We start from the raw sequence: 25,340 nt of genomic DNA on the forward strand, positions 1-25,340 counted from the left end.
TGTCCTTCAAAACTTTTAATGTAAAGTTTTGTTCTTCCAAATCAATCTGCAGAATTGCAAACAAAAACACACACAGCCTCAAAGAAAATTATTTGAGGGGAAAGCTAGTCATTGCACCTCCAGTGGGGGAAATAAATGTTTAGTTATCAAAGTTCTATCATAAAGCTGCACAGGTACACATAAATATGAATAAAATGATATTTTATGTGGTACATTTCTTTCTGTCTCTTATTGTATTGCATTCCAAATGACTGTGCAACACTGGGCAAAACCTTTGAATGCTGGGGTTGTCCCAGTGGCTCAGTTGCAAGTGCTGTACATTGCTATGTAGAAGTGCTGGGTTCCATTCCCAGGCCAGATTTCTGCTCCCTGGGCCAACCAGGGTAAGGGATGCTATGACGGGTGAGGGAGTCTCAGCCATCATTTAACAGTAATGTCCTACTAACCAGCGTTAGGGTCCCTGTTAGCTGGGTTCTTGAAGGAGCTACTATTTGTGACCCCTGAAAAAGAACCATTGCTGCGATGAATGTCAGACAAATCTGATTGACTTTTTTGACTGGGTAACCAAGGAATTGGATAGAGGAAGAGCACTCGATATCATATACTTGGATTTCAGCAAAGCTTTTGATACGGTTCCGCACAGGAGACTGGTGAATAAAACGAGAAGCTTGGGAGTGAGTGCCGAGGTGGTGACCTGGATTGCAAATTGGTTGTCGGACAGAAGACAACGTGTGATGGTAAATGGAACCTTCTCTGAAGAGAGAGCGGTTTTAAGTGGTGTACCGCAAGGATCGGTGTTGGGACCAGTCCTGTTCAATATCTTTGTGAGCGACATTGCGGACGGGATAGAAGGTAAGGTTTGTCTTTTTGCGGATGACACTAAGATCTGCAACAGAGTGGACACGCTGGAAGGAGTGGAGAGAATGAGACAGGATCTAAGGAAACTGGAAGAGTGGTCGAAGATATGGCAGCTGAGATTCAATGCCAAGAAGTGCAAAGTCATGCATATGGGGAGTGGAAATCCGAATGAACTGTATTCGATGGGGGGGGAAAGGCTGATGTGCACGGAGCAGGAGAGGGACCTTGGGGTGATGGTGTCTAATGATCTGAAGTCGGCGAAACAATGCGACAAGGCGATAGCTAAAGCCAGAAGAATGCTGGGCTGCATAGAGAGAGGAATATCGAGTAAGAAAAGGGAAGTGATTATTCCCTTGTACAGGTCCTTGGTGAGGCCTCACCTGGAGTACTGTGTTCAGTTCTGGAGACTGTACCTTCAAAAAGACAAAGACAAGATGGAGGCGGTACAGAGAAGGGCGACCAGGAAGGTGGAGGATCTTCATCGGATGACGTACGAGGAGAGATTGAAGAATCTAAATATGTACACCCTGGAGGAAAGGAGGAGCAGAGGTGATATGATACAGACTTTCAGATACTTGAAAGGTGTTAATGATCAAAAGACAACGACAAACCTTTTCCGAAGGAAAAAAATCAGCAGAACCAGGGGTCACGATTTGAAGCTCCAGGGAGGAAGATTCAGAACCAATGTCAGGAAGTATTTCTTCACGGAGAGAGTGGTGGATGCCTGGAATGCCCTTCCGGAGGATGTGGTGAAGACCAGAACTGTGAAGGACTTCAAAGGGGCGTGGGATAAACACTGTGGATCCATAAAGTCAAGAGGCTGCCAATGAAGAGTGGGTGACTCGCCAGAATGATGGCTACTGCCTGGAGTCAATACCCTTATTAAATAAACATACACAGGCTTACGGTGACTCCAACATCGCTCTAAGCTTCAACAGCAAGAGGAAATGTGGAAAAAAGGATTCACACTCACAAAGAGGGGAGTAGCTGGCTTGTTACGGCGGTTACTACCCCAAATCAAATAAGCCTGATACTTCACTTTCAATGCATATACAGCAAAGTTCTCTGATTCAACGGCAGGGGAGAAGAAAAACTGATACTTCACACATCCAGCAGAGCTCTCTGCTTCAATGGCAGGGGAGAAGAAAAGAGGGTTCGCACTCACAAAGCGGGGAGTAGCTGGCTTGTTACGGCGGTTACTACCCCAAACCAAATGTGCCTGATACTTCACTTTCGATGCACATCCAGCATGGCTCTCTGCTTCAGCGACATGGGAGAAGACTTATACGTCACGCATATCCAGCATAGCTCCCTGCTTCAACGGCAGGGGAGAAGAAAAACAACCAATAAGGGCTAATAACATAGTCTGGGTAAAACAAATGAGCATGGGTGCAGCTTGCTTGTTGCGGCGGCTACTGCCCCTGACGGATCGGGCTAGATGTTTCACTTGGATGCAGCTCCATCACTGCTCTCTACATTAAGGGTGGGGGTGGAAGGGAAATAGAACCAAGAGCTAGGAGAAACAGATAAGTATGAGAGAAAATGTGTGTGAAGCTTGCTGGGCAGACTAGATGGGCCATTTGGTCTTCTTCTGCCGTCATTTCTATGTTTCTATGTTTCTATGTTTCTATGAATGGGCTGAGTTCAAAGAGGGATATAAAATAGGGAAACATCACCAGGTAGTTGATGAAGTCTCATAGTGCCATAGACCAATAGATGCAAATTCTGTTTCAGCTGGAAGCCCAAAGGAGCAAGAGAAAATTAGCAAAGCCAAAAAATGTTAAAAAAAATCCCCCAAAATCCCACCAACTTCAGAATGCTGCAAATTAAATTGTGCAATAAGGCCACTTTATTTTATTCAGAATTATTGTATTAATGCTGAAATCCTTATGAAAAACTGATTTATTTCAAAGGGCATCACCTATACATAGATGCAGAGAACCCCACTGGATCTCTACTAGTAGGAATATTCCATTTGAGTAGGTAAAATGGAAGTATCCTTACATGGTTATACATTTTTCCCTTGTGGATTGCCGTGATAATAATGTCATGGCTTTATAAAACCAGGGACATCATTTTGCAGTGTGGATTTTTTAGTTGACCTTTGAAGAGGAAGGATAGAGTTTGTCCTGCTTTAAATTTTCTTTTTATTTGGAGGGGGAATACCCTTGGGCCTTAAGGAATAAGGTCTGAATCAGATGGTAGAAACTCATCCTCTCTTTTGGAGAAACATTTTTTACTTCTTTTTGGATTTTAGAGGAAGTTTTATCCACCCTTCTTTAATTTTTTTTTGTTGTATTCTGAATCCAGGGACAGTAACTTTAAAATGAACGCATGCACACAAATATACACGTGTATGTGGACACGCAACCATACACGCATACATTTTATATCATCTACTACTAAATGTGTACTTGTTATATAATATATGCCTATTTGTGTGCATGGGTGCTCCTAATTTTAAGCAGTTATATGAGGAAAGGTTATTTGTGTATTTTCCTTAGGACTTGTCGGCTTTTGAACTTGCAAGTGAGCACATTTTATAATATGTGCATGTGAAGGAAATTACCAATTAGTCCATCAATTTTCCCAGTCTATCTTTAGGTCATCAAGACTCTCCTGGTTCTTCAGCCTGCACTCCCCCCAGTTTACCCAGACCTGTCACCCTGTCAGCATTTGGCCATAAAGAGTTTTATTTCGACTTATACCAGATAAATATCAGAAGTAAACATGAGCAGGTAATAACCGTATGTGCACTGCATTCTCAGGTTATAAAATCATAACTTGAGCGTGTAAATGTTGGCTCCTCCTATGGAGGACATCAGCCAAGGGGTTTCATAGAAAATGGACAGTGCAGGGTAGGAAGAGTCCTGTGGCTCTGGCTGCATTGCAGGCAATCCACAGAGGTGATGCACTCAAGGGTGGGGAGGGAGGGAGGGCATTTGACTGCCATTACTGCAGTGATCTCTGCTGGTTACAGAGTGGCACTGAGGCTAAGTCATGGAGAAGACCTCCTTCCAGCTCTTGTGTCCAATAAGGGTATTAGGGATGTGCATATGTTTTTAAATAAAATGAAAAACAGAATGAAGTGCCCATGTTTTGCTTAATTAATTGTGCCTCCTATTGGCCACTAGAAGGAAAATGTTATAGGTTTAACAGTGTATTACTTATTATTGGGAAATTTCCAGAGGTGGAAGGTTTCAAGAGGTGTGAGCTGGGAGAGTGTTATAAAAATGCTTCCCCCGAGGCACAAGAAGGAGTTACAGAAAGAAGCAGGAGAGAGAAATAGTATAGTTTTTTTTTTAACTTTTTATTTTAACATCAAGATAAATTGACATTCCACTGTCAAATTTCAATATACAAATCTGGCAAAGATTGACAGAGCACTAAAGAAAGGGAAGTATACGAGACTGATTGGTTAATAATCCATAATATAGAACAGCACATAACCATGTATCATACTAATCTAGACCCCACACCAACCCAGCTAAGCAAGAAAAACAAAAACAATATTGAAAATGAAAATCTACCGTGGAGGCTTTTTGCTCAAGCTGATCTGGTTCGCCCTCTAGGGAGAAATGGAGCAATATGTCTAAACCTCCCCCAAAATGCTTCATAATGGCTTAAGAGAGCCTTTAAGAGAATATATCAACCTTTCTATGTCAGCTACTTCAAAAACTTGGGTCCTCCAATTATCCAGAAAGGGTATTCTCTTCCAAGATTGAGTTATTGTAAATCTTTTGGCTAATAGCATCTGGCCCATTAAAGCCTTTAGCTTTCCTGAGACCAAAAAAGAATCCCAGCAGCCAAGCAAGGCCAATTTCAGAGAGGCTTTAAGCTCTGGTCCTGATATATGGGAAACCACCTAAAAAATCCTGAGCCCAAAATTCTTGCACATGTGGACAAGTTCACCATATGTGAAGAAAGGAGCCTTTTATACCACATTCCCTCCAGCAAAAAGCAGAGTAGGAAGGATTAATTTTATGAAACAGCACTGTGTCCATAAAATCTGCCCTCCGTCTACAGAAGGAACAACAAGGAGCTCCCTCCCATAATACCACCCAGTCCTCCGCCTCCAACTGCAACAGTAACTCCCTATTCCATAGACATATCAGGGATCATATCCTGTCCTTCGATACTAGCAATTTCATGAGACCCCGATAAATGCCCGAAATACCGTTAAACTTCCCCACTGGTCTACAAAACATCCACTCCACCTAATTCAAAGTCCTCAAGCAATGATCTCCTTCCCTTCCCCTAAGCAGTGCTTACTGCAACCTCTCATAAATAGGCAATGTCTCTGCCGGAATCTTATAGGGGTAGATTTTAAAAGGTGCACATGGGCATACATGTGCATGAGCTACCCGGTGCGCACACATGTATGCCCGATTTTATAACTTGCGTGCACAGGCACGCGCATGTTATAAAATTGGGGGTCGGCATGCGCAAGGGGGTGCACAGTTGTGCACCTTGCGCGCGCCGAGCCGCGCTGCCTTCCCCAGTTCCCTCCCAGGCCGCTCTGATTTCAGAGGAGGAAGGATAGACCTTCTGATCTTTGAGGAGGAAGGATAGAATTTGTTCTGCTTTGAAGGATAGACCTTCTTTGTCCTGCTTTGACCCACAATTGAGTAGGTCTGTGTCTTTCTTAGGCAAAACAATTATATTATTATCCAGATGGGTACTCACGGACGTTTACATGTCTACATGATTAAACAAGCAATGAAACAATTCCCATGTACATAAAACTACTGTCTCAAAAAATGGAATGTGCCGTCCCTCTCCTCCATTTCAGTTGTAAGGCAGCATACAGTTTTCTATTCCTGGTCTTCTTATGCTCTTTTTCAAGTGCCAGGATTTTTCCTTCAAGCTCCTTTTGCTTTTGCTGACTCTGCCTATGAAGGCGATTTGCATAGGCAATAATACAGCCCCTTGCTACCGCCTTAATGTCTCTATATTGGGCCATCCTAAATTCCATGATCTCATGGAACAGGTAGTCTCAGATCTTCTGTTTCACCACAAGGATTACTCCCTGATTCTAGCAAGGGAAACCTTTAAGCCACCATGATCCATTTGCTGCAGGCACTTTAATTGAAGAGAAAAACAAAGAAATAGGGTGAGGATCTTTTATGGAAGACTAAAGTATATTATACAAAGAGAGCTCATCTAATAAGGATGCTGAGCAAAAGAAAAAGTTGATTCTACTGTAAGACTATCTCCCCGAAAAACTGGTTTAATCCCTGCCCATCAGGTTTGGAATCCTCCAGACATCTTTAAAGTTAAATTGAGAAATAAAGTCCATAAAAGCCTTGTTTTGCTCATTCACCTGGGACTGTCCAGAAGAATGATCCCGAAGGGGATCAAGACAGGCATTCCAATCTCTATACAGCAGCATAGGAAGGTCTGCATAATTGTTCAGAAACCTAGCCAGAGATGGTCAGTTTTGGGGCTATAGATTGATCCCAGGACAAAACAAGAAGAAAAAAGCTCACATACTAAAAGAATCCACCTCCCTTCCATATCCCTGACAGAATCCTTTACTTTAATGGGCAGTGAATTATAGATTAAGACACATGTCCCTCTACTTTTGGAATTATACCTTGAGCAATACACTTGTCCCACCCACCCACTTTTAAGCTTAAGGTGTTCTGAGTCTTTAAGGTGAATTTCCTGTAGTAGATCAATTTCAGCATTAAGGGGCGGATTTTAAAAGGCCTGCGTGCGTAAATCCATCTGCGTAAAGCCCCGGGACGCGCGTAAGTCCCGGGGCTTTCGAAAAGGGACGGGAGGGGGCGTGTCCGGGAGCGTTCCCGAAACAACGCGGCGTTTCAGGGGCGTTCCGCGGCGTTTCGGGGGCGTGGTCGAGGCCTCCGGACCAGCCCCCAGGACCGGAACACGAGCGGGGCTGCCGGCCAGCACGCGCAAAGTTACGCCTGCTTTCAGCAGGCGTAACTTTGCCGACAAAAGTAGGGGGGGTTTAGATAGGGCCAGGGGGGGGGGGGTGGGTTAGGAAGGGGAAGGTAGGGGGAGGGCAAAGGAAAGTTCCCTCTGAGGCCGCTCCAAAATCGGAGGGAACAGGCATGAAATGTGCACCCCCTTACTTTTGTTCGCGCCTGGTGCACGAACAAAAGTACGCGATTGCGCAAATATGTAAAATCTACCCCAGCATTTCCTTAAGTGTTCCAACACCCTCTTCCTCTTAATTAGTGTGGAGATTCCTCTTACTTTTAATGACACTACTTTGATTTTAAACTCACCCATTGGGCTGTATAACGTACAGGCACTGATAAGTTAAAGCCCAGCACAACACAGAAAATTAGAGCAGTGGACTATGAACCAGGAGACCAGGGTTTGAGTCCTGCTGTCACTCCTTGTGACCTTGGGCAAGTCACTTTACCCTCATTTGCCTCAGGTACAAAAACTTAGATTGTAAGCCCTCTAGGGATAGAGAAATACCTACAGTACCTGAATGTAAACCGGTGTGATATCTTGATTGAGATCGAATGTCGGTATATAAAAACAATAAATAAATAAATACTTACTCCACCAACAGCAAGCCCAGACATAACTAGAATATGATACAATAAAATGCCTATTACTCTTTTCTTTTTTATAACCCCAACTCCTTCCCCAAGCTGGCCAAAAGTCCCTGGGGGTCCAGCAGGGGTCCAGGAGCGATCTCCTGCCCTCGGGCCGTTGGCTGCCAGTAATCAAAATGGCGCCAATAACCTTTGCCCATACTGTCACAGGGGCTACCGGTGTCATTGGTCAGCCCCTGTCACATGGTAGGAGCAACCGACCAATGGCGCCGATAGCCCCTGTGACATAGTATGGGCAAAGGCTATCGGCGCCATTTTGATTACTGGCAGCCAACATCCCGAGGGCAGGAGATCGCTCCTGGACCCCCGCTGGACCCCCAGGGACTTTTGGCCAGCTTGGGGGGCCTCCTGACCCCCCCCAAGACTTGCCAAAAGTCCCTGGGGGTCCAGGAGCGATCTCCTGCCCTCAGGAGGTCCCCCCGGACCCCCTCTGGACCCCCAGGGACTTTTGGCCAGCTTGGGGGGCCTCCTGACCCCCCCCCAAGACTTGCCAAAAGTCCCTGGGGGTCCAGCGGGGGTCCGGGACCAATTTCGTTGTCAGCTGCCAGTAATCAAAATGGCGTCGATAGCCTTTGCCCATACAATGTCACAGGGACTACTGGCGCCATTGGTCAGTCCCTGTCACATGTTAGGAACACAAGATGGCGCCGATGGCCATGTGACAGGGGCTGATCAATGGCGCCGGTGGCCCCTGTGACAAAGTAGTTCAGAGGCTATCGGCACCATTTTGAGCAAAGCTGGCACGCCGGGCACGGAGGGACAAATGGCTCCCCGGACCCCGCTGGACCACCAGGGATGTTGGTAAGTCTTGGGGAGGGATCGGGATGGTGGGGGGGGGGGGGGGGGTTGGATTGTGTATAATGTATTAAAATGAATTTAAATGCTTGGGTGGGGATTTTTTAGCTTTGTTTTCCCGCGTCATTTTTTGGGCCGGTTTCGTTTTTTTTCGGTTTTCAAAAAAACTAAATGAGAAAAACCGAACTTTACCACGAAGTATCCGAGTCAAAAAACAACCCGGTAGAAAAAAACGAAGCACATCTCTACTCTCATCTGCCGCCTGCCTTATACCTGGACTGTCTTTGGATTACCTTGCCTGGTGCCTGCCTTATACTTGGACCGTCTTGGATTACTCTTGCCTGCCACCTGCCTTATACCTGGACTGGCTTTTGGATTACCCTTGTCTGCTGTCTGCCTTCTGGCTTTGACCAGCCTAGGGTGCTAATACCCGTGACTCCTCCTAGGTGGGTATCGGATGGTTGCTGGGAACTCCAGGCCTACCTTTCTTCCCAAGCCAACTCAGGTAAGACCTTTGCACTACCATAGGGTCCACAAATTCTAACAATATGTGAGTCATCCCTGTCACATTGAGCCCTGGAAGTATATCTTCCCTCCTACCTACAAAGGATCCATCCATGGAAGTAAAAGAGATTGTGAAAGAGCTAGCCAGTGTGAGTGGTTCCAATCCTGAAGAGAAACAAAATCTTTTATAGTCCCACTTGCGCAGGACAGGCACACTGGGGTGGGGTTACATGTGTATAAATACTCAATGAGTTTCTTAGTTTTTGAGAAACCCTTGTACATTTCATCCAGGGCTGCACTGACTTTGGTGGTTATTGAAGCATGAGGAAAGCAAAAGAACGGTTAAAGGATTTGCAAGCAAAAGTAGTTCAATTTTATAAATCAGGAAAAGGATATAAAAAAATATCCAAAGATTTGAAAATGCTAATTAGCACTCTTCAAACTATGATCAAGAAATGGAAATTATGGGTTCTGTTAATACCAAGGTAGACCAAGAAAGATTTCAGACGCAACTGCCAGGAAATTTTGTCAGGATACAGAAAAACCCACAAACAACTTCTGCTGAAATACAAGCTTCTCTGAAACAAAGTGGTGTGGGTGTTGTCAGCATGCACAATAAGGAGATATTTGAACAAAAATGGGCTGCATGCTAGAGTTGCCAGGAAAAAGCCATTGCTGCACCAATGCCACCTGCTTACAATATGCCAAACAGCACGTAGAGAAGCCTCAAAACTTCTGGTACAAAATAATTTGGAGTGATGGGTCCAAAATTGAACTTTATGGTCAACAACCATAAATGCTATGAAGATAAGCACACCATCCTTACCATGAAGCATGGAGGTGGATCTCTGCTGTTTTGGGGGGCTGTGAGTTACAGCAGCACAGGGAATTTAGTTAACATTGATGGCAGGATGAATGCAGCATTTTATCAGAAATTATTGGAGGAGAATTTGCATTCATTAGCCAGGAAGCTGCACATGGGGCGCACTTGGACTTTCCAACATGACAATGATCCAAAATTTAAGGCCAAGTCAATCCTTCAGTGGCTGCAGCAGAAAAAAAGTGAAGGTTCTGGTGTGGCCATGACAGTCTTCTGCCCTCAACATCATTGAGCCACTTTAGGGAGAACTCAAACATGCAGGTCGAGGTAGACAATCAAAGAATTTACAGGATCTGGAGGCTTTTTGCCAAGAGGAATGGGCAGCTTTACCACATGAGAAAATAAAGGGCCTCATTCACAAGTATCACAAAAGACTGCACACTGGCATTGATGCAAAAGAGGGCCATACATAAGATTAAGAACTAAGGGTATGCAAACTTTTCAACAGGACCATTTTATTATTTCCCTTATTGCTAAGGTTTGTTTAACGATTGTGCTGTTCTGTGGTGCATAATAGTTTAATTTGAAGCACACTAAAAATAACAGACATGTTTAGTCTAATCACTCATGTTTTCTTAAAATGCTACACATCTTTCAAATTCTGTCAGGGGTATGTAAACTTATGAGCACAGTTGCATAATTAATAGTTGGTGTGCCCATCGTTAACTTGCAAAACGGCTTTAAGACGAGCAATGTATGAACACAACACATTTTGAAATAAATCGATATAATTTTCAAAATTTAATATGACTAATTCCAAATTTCAATGCAAAGTTTTGATGGAATAATGTCCCTGACCACTTTACTTGAATATTAAACTCTCCACCTCATCCTTAATAATGGTACCTTTGTTTTCCGCAGCATTCAAGTCTGGAAACTTCCCTGGCTAAACGTTGTTACCCCAAAAATCAATGCCATTTTCTTTAAGCAGCTCTTGTGTGGTGTTGGCTCGCATGCATGGCACCTTATCATGGACAAAAGTAGCTTCATCTGCTACCAAAATGTTTTCCAGATCATTCAAAAATGGAATAACATTTTCAGCTAAAATTGTATTTTGAAAATAGGCACCATCACAAGATTCCCCACATTCTTTGATTACCCACAACATTTTCTTCACTGTGAACATGACAAAAAGACCAATGCAAGTAGGGTTTCTGACAATTTGGCAATGATGTTCCTTGCACTAATTTTATTCAAACTTTTTGACCAAACTTGATCATTTTGAAAATTTGTTTTTCAAACTGACCAAATGAAAAATTCATCAGAAGGTGCTAAATGAAGGAAATCCTCTTCATCTCAATTTTGTAACTAATTCGCCAGGCAGAGCTTGTCTTGGCTATGGGGCGGATTTTAAAACCCCTGCGCGCGTAAATCCGGCTGGATTTACGTGCGCAGGGCCCTCCCGCACCGGCGCGCCTATTTTGCATAGGCCGCCGGCGCGCGCAGAGCCCCGGGACTCGCGTAAGTCCCGGGGATTTCGAAAAGGGGCGTGTCAGGGGCGTGTCGGGGCGCGGCTAGAATGACGCGCCGTTTCGGGGGCGTGACACGGCGTTTGGGGGGCGGGCCCGTGGGCGTGGCACCGGCCCGGGGGCGTGGTCGAGGCCTCCGGACCAGCCCCCGGGACGGATGATGGCGCGCCAGCAGTCTGCTGGTGCGCGTTGATTTACGTCTGCTTTGGGCAGGCGTAAATCACGAAATAAAGGTAGGGGGGGGAGGGTTTAGATAGGGCCGGGGGGGGGTTAGGCAGGGGAAGGGAGGGGAAGGGGAGGGGAAGGGGAGGGCAGGCGAAAAGAAAGTTCCCTCCGAGGCCGCTCCGATTTCGGAGCGGCCTCGGAGGGAACGGAGGCAGGCTGCGCGGCTCGGCGCGCGCAGGCTGCCCAAAATCGGCAGCCTTGCGCGCGCCGATCCCGGATTTTATAGGATACGCGCGGCTACACGCGTATCTTATAAAATCCAGCGTACTTTTGTTGGCGCCTGGTGCGCCAACAAAAGTACGCGATCACGTATGTTTTAAAGATCTACCTCTATGGGTTTTGGTTTCAATGGTTTTGAAATAACATGAAACGCCTGGATACCAGCCCTGATTCGATAATGATAAACTTTTCCTCTATCCAGAAGCGTACCGAGTGTTGCGCTGGAGGTGGATCCTTGGCCTGGTGCAGGATTGGTACGGCCCTCTGGTCGGACCCAGAGAGCGCCTGCCACCAGGAGGAGAAGCACACAAGGACACAGAGGCTAGCTGGAGCTTCATCAATAACAGTCCAGGGTTTTCTCAGGTTGAGCCCTTGGGTACCCGGACCGCCTGGACTTAGGTGGGCCTCCGGTGGTCTCCTGGAGAGGTATCGGAGAGGTGTGCCCACCACTAGCAAGGGTGCACGGCTGATGCAGAGTGAGTGGACTAGACCAGAACCGGAAGTTCCAGAGACCTCGGGAAGGCAACAGTTCAGAGAGGTCCTCCAGATGAGACAGGCAGCACCTGCAGGTCTAGCCACGTGGAAGCCGCGGTTGTTATCCAAGTGCGAAGGCCCAATGGTCACCGGGGGCCGGAAGAGAGTGTCCAAGTAAAGTGCAAGGGTCAAAGCCAGAATATCAGTCCAAGAGAGGTCAGCCAAAGTGGGGGTCAATACCAGAGTCAGTCCGTGCGTAGTCGTGGAAAACGAGGGTCTGTTCCAGGCGGCAGGCAGAAGAATGGTCAGGCAGGCAGAGGTCAGTACCAAGAAGTCAGTCCGGATAGGTACTACCTGGGAAGGACACAGGAGCAGGAAACACTGGAACAGGAGACACTGGAACACGAAGGCAAACTCACTATACTAACGGTGTCGACCCGATTGCCAAGGCAGGGATCAGGGGTTTGAGCCCTGTCTTATATATGGTACCTGAATGATGTCATCAGCTTGCACCTCCCAGGGTTTTCCCACGTTGCTCCCTTTAAGACTGGAGAGGTCAGCAGCGTGAGCACCTAAGGGCTGAGCCGAGCCGGCCAAGGACGCGGAGCCCCGATGGGAGCTCCGCTGTGAGGCCTGTAGGGACGGAGACGCTGAGGGAGGCCGCAGTGAGCGACAAGGACACCGGGGGTTCGCGGCAGTGGGCAAGCCTGCGCTTGTAGAAGGTAGTGCCAGGTGAGCAGGCCCGGTCTCGGTACCCACACAGCCAGGACACACAACACCTAGAATATTTGGCACCTGGGGTGGATACTTCTTTGGCACCCCCCTTCCAATATATAAAAATTTCCTAAACATCGTTAAATATTTCAAAACATCAGACATATCAAATAACACCCAATAATTAAAACTATTAAGGATTTTAAAAATCTCTCACTCTCCATATCTGTCATCCTAAGATTGTTGTAGACTGGGAGCATGCACACACATATAAACAAACACACACAATATGCTCCCTCTCTCTCATACGCACACATACATGCTTGGTGAGAGACAGAGGGAGCATGTATGCGTGTGAGACACACACACACTTCCTCTGTGTCTCTCTCACACACAGACATGATTCTTTCATCTCTCTCTCTCACACACACACATACTTCTTCCATCTCTCACACACTTCTTCCATCTCTCACACACACACATACACATGCTTCTTCCATCTCTCTCTCATACACACACATACACACTTCTTCCATGTCTCTCTCTCTCTCACACACACACACACACACTTCTTCCATCTCTCTCTCACACACACACTTCTTCCATCTCTCTCTCACACACACACTTCTTCCATCTCTCTCTTTCTCACACACACACACACACACATGCTTCATCTGTGTCTTTCTCACATGCTAACACTCACACACTCACACTTCTTCCTCTCTCTCTCTCTTTCACACATGCACATAAAAACTGAACTGGAAACCACAAGCCAGATTCTGTATGCAGTGCAACAATGGATAGGCAGAAAATCACTATTCCTTAAAACAATACAATCAAGAAATATAAATGAATCAGAATAGTAAAGCCATACTAAAAAATATACATTTCAAAACAGCTGATGAATAGAATAATATTCAATAATTAGAAGCTCCTGTACAAATTTTTAAAAATTTCCTAAACTTCGATAAAATATTTCAAAACAGCAGACATCAAATAACACCCAGTAATTAAAACTAAGGATTTAAAAAATCTCCCACTCTCCATACCTGTCACCCTGAGATTGTCGTGAACTGGGGGTACACGTACACACACACACACACACACAGTAGTGAGTAGTGAGGTGAGAGAGGGTAAGCACATAAACTTTGTCTTACATATACACACTCTAATATACACACTTGTTCACTCATTCCTTTGTTCACACACTTGTCTCCCTCTCTCTCTCACATACACGATCACGCACACTCACTTCTCTCCTTTTCACAGCCTGATATACTCTCATTCATGCCTACCCCTGCTCTAGTCCTAGGCAAAGCCTCTGCCATGAGAATACCTCTGAATATCGTGGGGACAAAGAAAAGGAAAATCCTGTGGTTGGAAGTGCGAATATTTGTTTTAAAAGAGTAAATAAATAATAACAAAAATACATTTTTACCTAGAGGTTTGCAAGATGCCCCTTGCAGTGGGTGATCAGGCTGGAAACTGGTGCTGGCCCCTGAGTGGCATGGCCCTGGTGTTTGGGAGCTGGTGAAAAGCACACCCATGGGGGGGTGGGGGGGAGCATGGCAGTCCATAAAAGAAAGAAGAGGGTCACCCAGGGAGCCCATCCCACTGGCGGTGAAGGCAAGAAGAGGCCCGTGCATGATCTGACCGGGAACAGGAGGGAGCCTGCTCAGCTGCTGCTCCTTCTCCTGTGCCAGCCCTGCGGTATTCAAAAATCGCAGCGCTAGCACTTCCTTTCTGCTGATCTCGCGATGCATGAGTATCCCAATCAGATAATGCAAGGGGCTCCTCTTGCCTTCACCAGTGGCACTCGAGGCCTGCTTTCTTCCCCCACAGCCAGAGTTTTCAGATGTTGACCCGGTAATTCATTCAGAATTCCGGAGTCTCCGGGCCAAATCCGGAGAGTTCCCAGATATGCTGCAGGGCCTCTTCTTCTTCTGCCTCCAGCTCCAGGAATGCCGGCAACGACGCTGGGCCCATTCTTTGCCGCCACACTGGCTCCAGGAAATACCGGCGGTGCTGCTGGCCTCTGCCACTGCGGGTCCTTGCTTTTGCTGGCAGGGTTTGCCCCGCCACGTCACTGTTCCGCGCCGCCACAGGACCTTCCTGCCGGCTGCAATTGCACCCCTCCTCCTGTTGCCACCTAGGGCGGACCGCCACTTCGCCCCCACCCCCCACTTAGCCTCCACCTCTCTCATCTTTTGTCCTCCTCTCATCCAAAATCGTTCGTGCCACCTGGTACCAGCTTTCTTTCTACTTGTTGCTGGAATTTTCAATAATTTTTTGGCTTTCTTGAAACAATTTTAGTGGTCAACCATCACCAAATTCCGCAAAACACTTGTCGGCAGTCTTGCCCCATGTCCTCGGAACTCACCTTTCACTTTGACCTAATTTGTCAGCCGTCCACTTTTTCGTAATAAAGGTTGCTCCAGCATCACGTACCTCATGAAATACAATGCACTTAAAATTATCAATCTGAAGCTATTTTTTGCCATCGTATAAATAATACATTTTAGTAATGTATAATACTGTTAAATTCCAAACCGAATGGCCTACAAAATGATACAAATATTATATTAATGGGATAATCCAGTGGGGCTAGGGGGAGGGAGGAAGGAAAGTTATGCAACACCTGGTATAAGATTGGCTTATACAGCATTCAGCACAGTGAACAGATCTAAACTAAATAGGTTATAAAGGCTCTATTTACAAGCTTCCCTCAACAAATGTTTTTGCAGCAATTTCATAAATCTGTTTTTATCAGTTATCAAGCTGATTTCTTCTGAAGGTGAATTCCATACGAGTGCCCAGACAATGAAAAAGCCTAGTCCCGTGTTTCTACCAGATGGGCAACTTTCAGAAAGGGAGTCTCCATCACTTCCTTGTTTGCTAACCTGATGAATACGCAAAAGTGAACTGAGCCACAGGTTTCCAGAATTATTCAGGACTATATATATGAAACATGCTAACTTGTATTTTTCAGACCAGTAAATGGGCAGCTGATGCAAAGATTGCAGAATGGGTGTAATAAGTGTTTAGGCTAACCCAGTCAGGATACGTGTGGAGGAATTCTGAATTAACTGTAAAGCTCTGAGGGAGTTGCTTGGAAAACCAATAAACAGAGCATTACAGTAGCCCAGAATGGAAATATTAATGCCTGCAAAGTAGGCTGAAAAATATCCTGCTCCAATAATGGTTTTGAGTCCACATAATAGTCATAATTTAAAATAAGAAGATTTAATTACAGCTTTGAAGTGCTCATGCATACATAAAGTAGAATCTAGGATAACCTCTAGATTGCATACCCCACTCTTGATCAGTATGGAGTGGCTGTTAAACATAAAGACTTTGTGGCAGTACACAATGATCTGTTGTGTCAAGATAAACACTTCAATTTTATTAACATTATGCATTAACCTGAGTTGAGGAATAGGCTAGTGGTTAGAGCAGTAGGCTAAAAACCAAGAGACCAGTGTTCAAGTCCCATTGTTTCTCCTTGGGCAAGTCACTTTACCCTCCATTGCCTCAGGTACAAGCTTATATTAATGCATGTGATAGCATCATAACATATGGTGCAATGGAATCTCTGGGAGCACCAAGAGAGAAACTAGCCGTAGTGCCCTAACACTAGATAGGTATTTATATCTCTATGGGAGGCCCACCTAGTAACATTAGGGGCAACTTTGACATTCAAAATGAGACTTAAGAACAGAAAGGTGCTCTCTTGTGAAGATTTGATGACCCTCGGAGTGAGGAAACATACTCAAAGATGATATTTGTGCAATGTTCTCTCAGCCTAGCTACTTTGAGAGAACATTGCATAAATATCATCTTTGCGTGAGTTTCCTCACTCCGAGGGTCATCAAATCTTCACAAGAGAGCACTGTTCTGTTCTTAAGTCTCACTTTGAATGTCAAAGTGTCCCCTAACCCCTACACTAATACCTAAACCTCACCTTGAGTTACTAGGTGGGCCTCCCATAGACATATAAATCTCTCTCCCCCCCCCCCCCCAGTGGACCTGATAGTAAAAATGGTCCCCCCCAGTGGTTGTATGTAGGAAATACCAAAATTCTGGCACTTATCTCAAAGTGTGAAAAAATTATCGCAATTTGCGGTAACTTAGCGCTTCGCATAGGTATTAGTGCAAATTGCGATAAACTGCCTACTACCATAAAACACGCCCCTTTTTCTATCGCATGCAATATTTAATGCATTTTGATATAAATCAGGCCTTAGATTGTAAGCTGTCTGGGGATAGGGAAATCCCTACAGTACCTGAATGTAATCCACTTTGAAGTGCAAAAAGGCGGAATATAAAAATAAACCTGTGATGTGTAAGCCAGCTTTTAATAGCCAACAAACAGATGGTAAGAAAAGCAAATGTATTTTTCCATGATTATCTCACAGGAACAAAAAAACTGTGTGTCATCAACATACAGTTTGTAGTTTACTCCAAGAGTTACCAAAAGTTTACAGCTCCCTTTAGCAAAAAAAAGCTTATGGTGACTTGCCTCTAGTGTCATTTTATGTGAACTGATTAAGAGGCCCACCAAAACAACTAAACACATATCAAACTGTATAAGATAACATATTTTCTAGGTAATGACTACTTTGTAGACATTTTATTTTATTTAAAATTTGTCATTTAAGACCAGCAGAAGTCCATAAATCTCTTTATGCACAAGATGCTTTCCTACATTACATACAACAGACCACATTTATACTAGTAGACCAAAGTTGTTTAGGACATCCAATAGACAATCTTAATAGTTGTATAATCTTTATTGACAGCAGACCTTTAGAGCAGATTTCACTTTGCTTTCCACAAGATTTCTACCACAGAAAGACACCGGTTAGCTAATACAATCAATGTCATCATGGCTAGAAATATTGCCTTCTGAGGGAGTAATTTCTGCCACCTACAAGTTCAGAGAATTTATGGACTGTTGTTCAAGGAAACACAATAATAGGCATTGTACATACTGACTTATGTGCGTGCCTAGGGAAGTCCATATCCTGATTTATCATATGCAGTCCTCTAAAAAGACTATACAGCTGTGACTGGCATTCGTTTTGTCACAGTTTCTTCTGAGACCTTGCAATCAGGCAATGATGCAGCAGAACAGACTATTTAGGATTAAAAAAAAAAGTGGGAACATATTTTACCAACCTCAGAAAGCCTTCACTGGCTCCCCATGAGATTTAGGATTCAATTTAAGACCTCAGTGTTAACATTTAATTCCTTGAATAATATTGGCCCTTGTGCTTTAAGGGAAGGGTTGGTTGAGTTATATTTCCACTTGGACACGTAGATCAATGGTGGAGGGGTGGGGGGAGGGGTGCCGTCCTTAGTTTGCCTCCACCAAAAATAATTAGACTGGAAAATACAAAAAAAGAGTACATTATGAAACTCTGTGTCCAAGGAAGAATCTGCCTACCGTCCAATCTCTTTGCATTTAGAAAATTGATTAAAACAGATTTATATTGTGAAGCCTTTGAAACCCTTCAAGAGGCAACAAAATTCAGGACTGTACTGTTATTTTATCTTTTTTGAAACCAGGGTTTTGTTCTGATTCCTGTTCTATTTGTACACTTTGGGAAAGATTTTTAAAGACATGCGTACGCGTCCCTGGGCTGGCGTAAAATTTTTCGCATTACGAGGGTGCATTGGCCATGTGTCATCTACATGGATTTCCTTGTGATGAGCGCTATTAGCTACGTGGTGATTTGACGCGCATTTTGGACGTGCTAAATCCCCATATTGGATTGGGTGTTATGAACGCACAGCCAAAACGTGCATCCAATCGCGTGTTAAGCCATGTGCAGTGACTAGTGCACGGTATTGCATCGGCCCCACTGTAGGCAGTGAGCAAGGAGAAACAGGGGCAGAGGGGCTGGACAAGGGAACAGAGCAATTTGTTTTCTGTTCTCCTGTGTCCTCTGCTCTAGTCTTAATCCCTCCCACTCTGTCCCCTTGTTTCAACAGGAAGAGAAGGGCTGGATCAGATACAGACACAGCCACAGTCAGTGATGCCAGGACTCAGGATTCAGCTTGGGGCAGAGCAGGGGAGGAGGAAGGAGGACATCCTAGAGCAGTGTCAGGGAGTGTGATTGATGGAGAAGGAGAGACTGTAAATGCAACAAGGGTACAGGAGTGTATGAGAACTTTGTGGGAGGAGGGGGATGTGTGTGGGGGAGTGCAGGAGCACAATACATAGAGAGGGGTTGCAAAAGAGCTGGTGATAATAGGGTAGAAGAGAAGTTAGAGGGGGATGTGTATGTGAAATAAAGTCAGAAGTGACGATGGTGATATAGAGAGCCAGAGGTGGGGTGGGAGTGGAGGTGGGGAATAGGAGGTGAAGGTGTATGTAAGAGAGAGAGACAGAGGTGTCATGGGGTAGGGGAAGATGAGAGAGAGCCTGAGGTGTGATGGAGGTGGAGAAGGTGAGAGACAGCCAGATGAAGAGCTTGGGAGGAGGAAGGGTTTAAGAGAGAGAAAGATAGACGATGACAGGTTGATGTGTGAGAGCCATAATGGGTAATGGAGAAGCATAATTATGATATATATGATGTATATGATAGGGAGCCAGATGGGGGGGGGGGGGGGGGGGAGGAGAGTATACAAGGGGATGATTGATCAGAGAGAGGGTGATAGGAGAAGTATGCGAGAGGATAATTGGGGGAAAGGAGTCAGAGTGGGTATGATGATGTGAGAAGGGCTACCAAAATGATAAGGGGAATGGAACAACTCCTCTATGAGGAAAGACTAAAGAGGTTAGGACTTTTCAGCTTGGAGAAGAAATGACTGAGGGGGGATATGATAGAGGTGTTTAAAATCATGAGAGGTCTAGAACGGGTAGATGTGAATCGGTTATTTACTCTTTCGGATAGTAGAAAGACTAGGGGGCACTCCATGAAGTTAGCATGGGGCACATTTAAAACTAATTGGAGAAAGTTCTTTTTTACTCAACGCACAATTAAACTCTGGAATTTGTTGCCAGAGGATGTGGTTAGTGCAGTTAATATAGCTGTTTTTAAAAAAGGATTGGATAAGTTCTTGAAGGAGAAGTCCATTACCTTAGAGAATAGCCACTGCCATTAGCAATGGTTACATGGAATAGACTTAGTTTTTGGGTACTTGCCAGGTTCTTATGGCCTGGATTGGCCACTGTTGGAAACAGGATGCTGGGCTTGATGGACCCTTGGTCTGACCCAGTATGGCATTTTCTTATGTTCTTATGTTCTTAAATTGGAGTGGAAGGGAAAATGTGAGAAGCGGTAAGTAAAACGAAATGATCGAAGGAGGGTGAGAAAGTCAATATGGGCATGATGGAGAGTGGTATGAGAGGGGGTGGTTGTTGTGGGAGAAAAAAAGCCAGATAATAGAAAATTGTTGGAGGGAACAACCTAATAAGAGAGAAATAGATGGTGAGAGGAGCAATGGAGGGAAGAGTCGGGGAAGTGATTTTTGAGACAGGGAGAACTAGAGGGTGAGAGATGAAGGATAGAAGTGAGGGAAAATGAGGGATGATATCTAGGTGTGAGAATATAGAAAGAATGAAGGAATGCTGATGTAACAGATGTTTAGAGCAGAGTAGAAGAAATTAAGTAAAGACAGATGTTAGGGAGGGGAGAAAGTGATAAAGACAAAAAAGTAAAATGGAAAGGAGAACCTGGAAAAGGAGTTAGGAGAAGATTGATGAGAACATCAGAAAAAAGAGCCAGAGACCAGTGGAAAAGAAATCCCTCCCAGGTAACAAAGACAGAATAAAGCATTTTATTTTTCATTCTAGAGACTGGAATATGTAATGAATGTTCTAGTACCTGTATGGCCCCTAGAGCAAACTGGATTCTCTGCAAGCTATGATATCTTTTATTGGATCAATGTAAGCATTATCCAAAAATGTTATACATGAGCTATAATAAACACAGAGCTCCCGTTTCTGGATATGAATAAAGTCTCTGATGTGATATCTGTGATTTCAAAATCTCATGTACAATATTTTTAGATAATTCATATGCTGATCCTGTAAAAGACTTTAGACTCTGCCTAGAATCCCACGACTGGAATATAATTTTCAGGGTTAAATTATTATATGTTCTATGTAAAATTTATTTTTTATTATATGGTGGCAGAGGGCTAAATAATTTTGTGAAAACGAGGAGTGCCTCGTCAAGTGGAACAGAACTGGTGAGAGCCCTGCGATTATTGATCGTGAAGAATCAACCAGAACAGTGTATCCCTTGATTTCTTAAACTGTCCCCATAAAAAGAGCAGGGTCTAAGTAGCAGCGTACTGTGTATTTACTGAATCATTCTCGGGGTCGGGGTGGTGACAGAAGGCTGATTGTGATTGTCGAATTTAATTATCAAAATCTCAGGGGGAAACTTTATGGGCCCGAGTCTTTTAAGTACCTGGCAGCACCTCTGCTTCTATGACTGGCAACTGGGATACATCCTGAGCAGTCTAAACTGAAATAACTGGACAGACTCGATGAGCCGACTGGTCTGCATCTGCCATAATCTACTATGCTATTATGTAATTTAATTTTATTTGAATTACTGCTACCTATGATATTTTTAAAAGTGCTGAAATGCTTTCAATGTTTGTTTTTATTGAAAAAGCTCAGGTGGTCATATCTTGGCATGAATACTCTACAAATATTACAAATTAAATCATTTCTTCTAATGATGCCATAATCTAGACTGGCAATGCAATTTGCTACTGTGGAATGGACCTGAGATGACAAGTGCATTGGCCATTTCTCTCAGTTCTGAATAATTAAAGCGTGCCACATGCTGATGTAGGTAAGGGGGATGAGGTGCTAGCGGAACAAAGAGCATGGAGGAACAGGAAACTGCCACAGGGAGCAGATGTGGAGCTGGAAAACAGTATATGTGTGTGTATGTGTTTATGTGGGTGTCTGTCTAGAAAAGGTACTTGCTGTTGGTCTGAATAATTTGCATTTGATCTCCCCTTGGCAGAATCACAGAAGCAGGCTATGCACTGCTGCATCTGTAAAGTGTGATACTTAATACAAATTAAAGCTTGTTTGCAGTTAAAATCAGGCATCTGATACATCTAGCCAGAGCCATAGCCTGGCCATTTGGCACCTATGGCTAAGTGAAAAAGTATGCCCTCACCCTGAACACAAACATACAACACCATGAGCTGGAAGACTCTATTAAATGCAACGGGCTTTGTAAACCTACCACTAAAACAGCATTAATTGCCAGCACTCAAACAATAACAACCTTACCCGTGAAAAGACAGCACTGCAAAATATTACACCAGGTCTTGGAACACTAATACACCTTCTATTAGGGAAAACAGAAAAAGCCAAGCTACTACAGATCCATATACAGAAACAACAAGCTAACAGAATTCCTCACCTCGGTCAAACATGCAGAATACAGAGACTATCTCAAATACAGAATAAAGAGACCATAAAGCAGGGCTTCCCAAACCTGTCCTGGGGACCCCACAGCCAGTTGGGTTTTCAGGATATCCACAATGAATATACATGAGATACATTTACATTTGCATACAGGTATGCCATAAAGTATAAATAGAAATGTGCAGACAAACACTGAACTGGAAACTGCAACAAGCAAGAATCTGTATGCAGTGCAACAATGGAAAAACAGATATATCACCATTCATCATAAAACAAACAAAATCAAGAAATATAAAACATCAATTATAATAGTAAAACCATTCTAATAACAAAAAAAACAAATTTTCAAAACAGTTGATGAATAGAACATCCAATAATTAATTCATAAAACTTTTCTGAACGTAAATAAAATATTTCAAAAGCGCAGACATATCAAATAACACCCAATAATTAAAATTTAATAAAGGATTTTTAAAAATTCTCTGCTTCCATACTTGGGAACTTGATTTCCAAATGCCCTGATATTGTCATGGGTCAACATGGGGAGAGTAGGGAGTTGTTGCACTCAAACTGTCTCTTCTCTCTCTCCCATGTTTAATTTCATGCACGCACACAATCTCTACTATGCTTAATGTCATGCACATGCACGCTCACACACATATACACTCTCGCTGCTGTGCTCAATCTCATATGCACAACACTCTTTCTCTACCATGCTCAATGACATGCGCACAAGCAGTTGCTTGCTCTCGGCCATGCTCAATCACACACCACACACACACTATCTCCCATGCTCAATTACACACGCACACATACACTCTCTCCCATGCTCAATCATATGCGCACAAGCAGTCGCTTGCTCTCAGCCATGCTCAGTCATACATGTGCACACACACACACTTTCTCCCATGCTCAATCACACATGAACACACACACACTCTGCCATGCTCACTCACACACTCTCTCTGTCATGCTCAATTTTATACACACACACTCTCTGCTATGTTCAATCCCAAACACCCACATGCTCTCTCTGCCACGCGTACACCACACACACACACACACACACACACACACACACACACACACACACTCTCTCTCTCTCTCTGCTATGCTATGCTCAAACACACAGTCTCTTTGCTATGCTCACTTGCACACACACATACAAGCTCTCTGCCATGCTCAATCACACACACACATATACACACACCTCGCTCTCACTTGTTTTCCCCCTCTGGAAGCAAAAGGAGCAGGAGAAGTAGGAGCAGCATAGCCCAGTCTTTCTCCTTCTTCTAGATTCGTGGCTAAGCTGCTGTTTGTGATTGACGGAAAGCTGAGGCCAAATTTTGTGGCTGGAAGCCATGCTGCTCCTCCTGCAGGAGGAGCAACATGGCTGCTCCTTCTGCTGAATATTGGGCGGGGAAATGCACACTGCTCTGACTGCAGTTGGTGGGGGTAGATGAATGCATCTTCTTCCAGCTGATGGGCTGCACTTCTTTTCCTGCTCCCGATGATTCTTCTTGCGGTCCCTCGAGGGCTGGGGGACATGCCTTGCTCATTTCCTGCTGCTTATGGTGGGACAGCGGAAGTGCTTCATTTACCAATGCGTGGAAGCCAACGAAGCTGCAAACTCAATCAATCCTGGTAAGGTCCCCAAGTCTCCAGAGTTGCTTCGTGTAAATGAACAGATGGAGGCACTGAAGCCGGGGAGAACCAACATTCAGAAAGTAGGATCGTAAATGGAGATGTTATTAAAAAAAGTATCTCCTGACTTTAGGAGGGAGGGCAGGTTTCACGATGGGCCGCATCATTGGTATTTTTGCCCCAATTTACAAGAAGGGACCAAAGAGCAGGTGCAAATATTCATTTTTTCCTCCCCTCCCCCCCCGAACGGTAGAGCTCTTGAGGGACCAAGTGTTATATCTCAGTCCCATTGTGAGAGTGGTGGCGCCTATGGCTTTGGCTATATTGGCCATAGGCTCGTTACGGCTCTGCCACCTTGCACTAAAGCAGAATTGTGGAGCGTGCCTCTGTTATATCTAGAAATCTTTCAGATTCATAAACTGGATGGACAAGAAAAATCCAAAAGGATATGAAAGTGAAATGATATGTGGCTGGAAAGCAACAGACAATCAGACTATATTTGGAAATACATTCATCTACAGATACGCAATAGGAAAGATTTTGAAAATAGGGTCTCGAGAAAAAAAAATGCTTAGTACTAGGGATGTGCAGAGCAAAATTTTATGTTCATATTTTTTATGTCCGAAAGGGGGTCCCACTTGCGGCCAATATGGACATAAAAAAAATCCAATGAGTTGGGTATATGTACATATGTGCAAAAAAAAAATTTAAACCCCCTCACCCTCCTTAATCCCCCCCCCAGACTTACCACAACTCCCTGGTGATCGAGCGAGGAGTGAGGACGTCATTTCTGCAATCCTTGGCGAGAAGCATGTGACGTCGGTGGCACGTCGAGTGACGCGACGTCACGTGATTCCCGGCGAGTTCGCGCCGGATGGCTCGTTCGGCCCAAAAAGAACTTTTGGCCAGCTTGGGGGGGCCTCCTGACCCCCTCAAGCTGGCCAAAAGTTCTTTTTGGGCCGAACGAGCCGTCCGGCGCGAACGAGCCGGGAATCACGTGACGCCGGCGTCACTCGACGTGCCGCCGACGTCACATGCTTCTCGCCAAGGATTGCAGAAATGGCGTCCTCACTCCTCGCTCCATCACCAGGGAGTTGTGGTAAGTCGGGGGGGGGGGGGGATTAAGGAGGGTGAGGGGGTTTATATTTTTATTTTGGCTCAACAATCGCGATTTCCCACATATCGAACATATCTATGTTCGATATGTGGGAAATCCGATCGTTTATGTCGAATCAATTTTTTAAGTAAAAAAAAAATATGAGTTGCGTTTTACTAATGCGGTCAATCCGAATGCACACCCCTACTTAGTACAGTAATACTGTTTTAAGGCTTAAATATGTTTTGGAACATCACATTTTCTACCCAATCTCTACATATTTCCTGTCAAGTTGCAAGATTGGTCTTTTACAGAAAATGCTGCATGGATAAACTCAAAAACTTATTCCATTAAGCAGCAAGATATTCCAACAAATGAATGTTGTGAAAATATCCAAACAAATTAGTCTTGTATAAAAACTCTTAGGCATAAGTGAAGGCATTTTAATTAAGGATCCTGG

At 44.4% G+C, this 25,340-nt stretch overlaps 1 pseudogene; it reads right to left on the reverse strand.

The window, feature by feature from the left end:
- Positions 1 to 25,340, reverse strand: part of LOC115089436 — a 1,328,227-nt pseudogene that overhangs the window by 401,241 nt on the left and 901,646 nt on the right.

The sequence above is a fragment of the Rhinatrema bivittatum genome, chromosome 4 (assembly GCF_901001135.1).
Source record: "Rhinatrema bivittatum chromosome 4, aRhiBiv1.1, whole genome shotgun sequence".
In the NCBI taxonomy this organism is placed as follows: Eukaryota; Metazoa; Chordata; class Amphibia; order Gymnophiona; family Rhinatrematidae; genus Rhinatrema; species Rhinatrema bivittatum.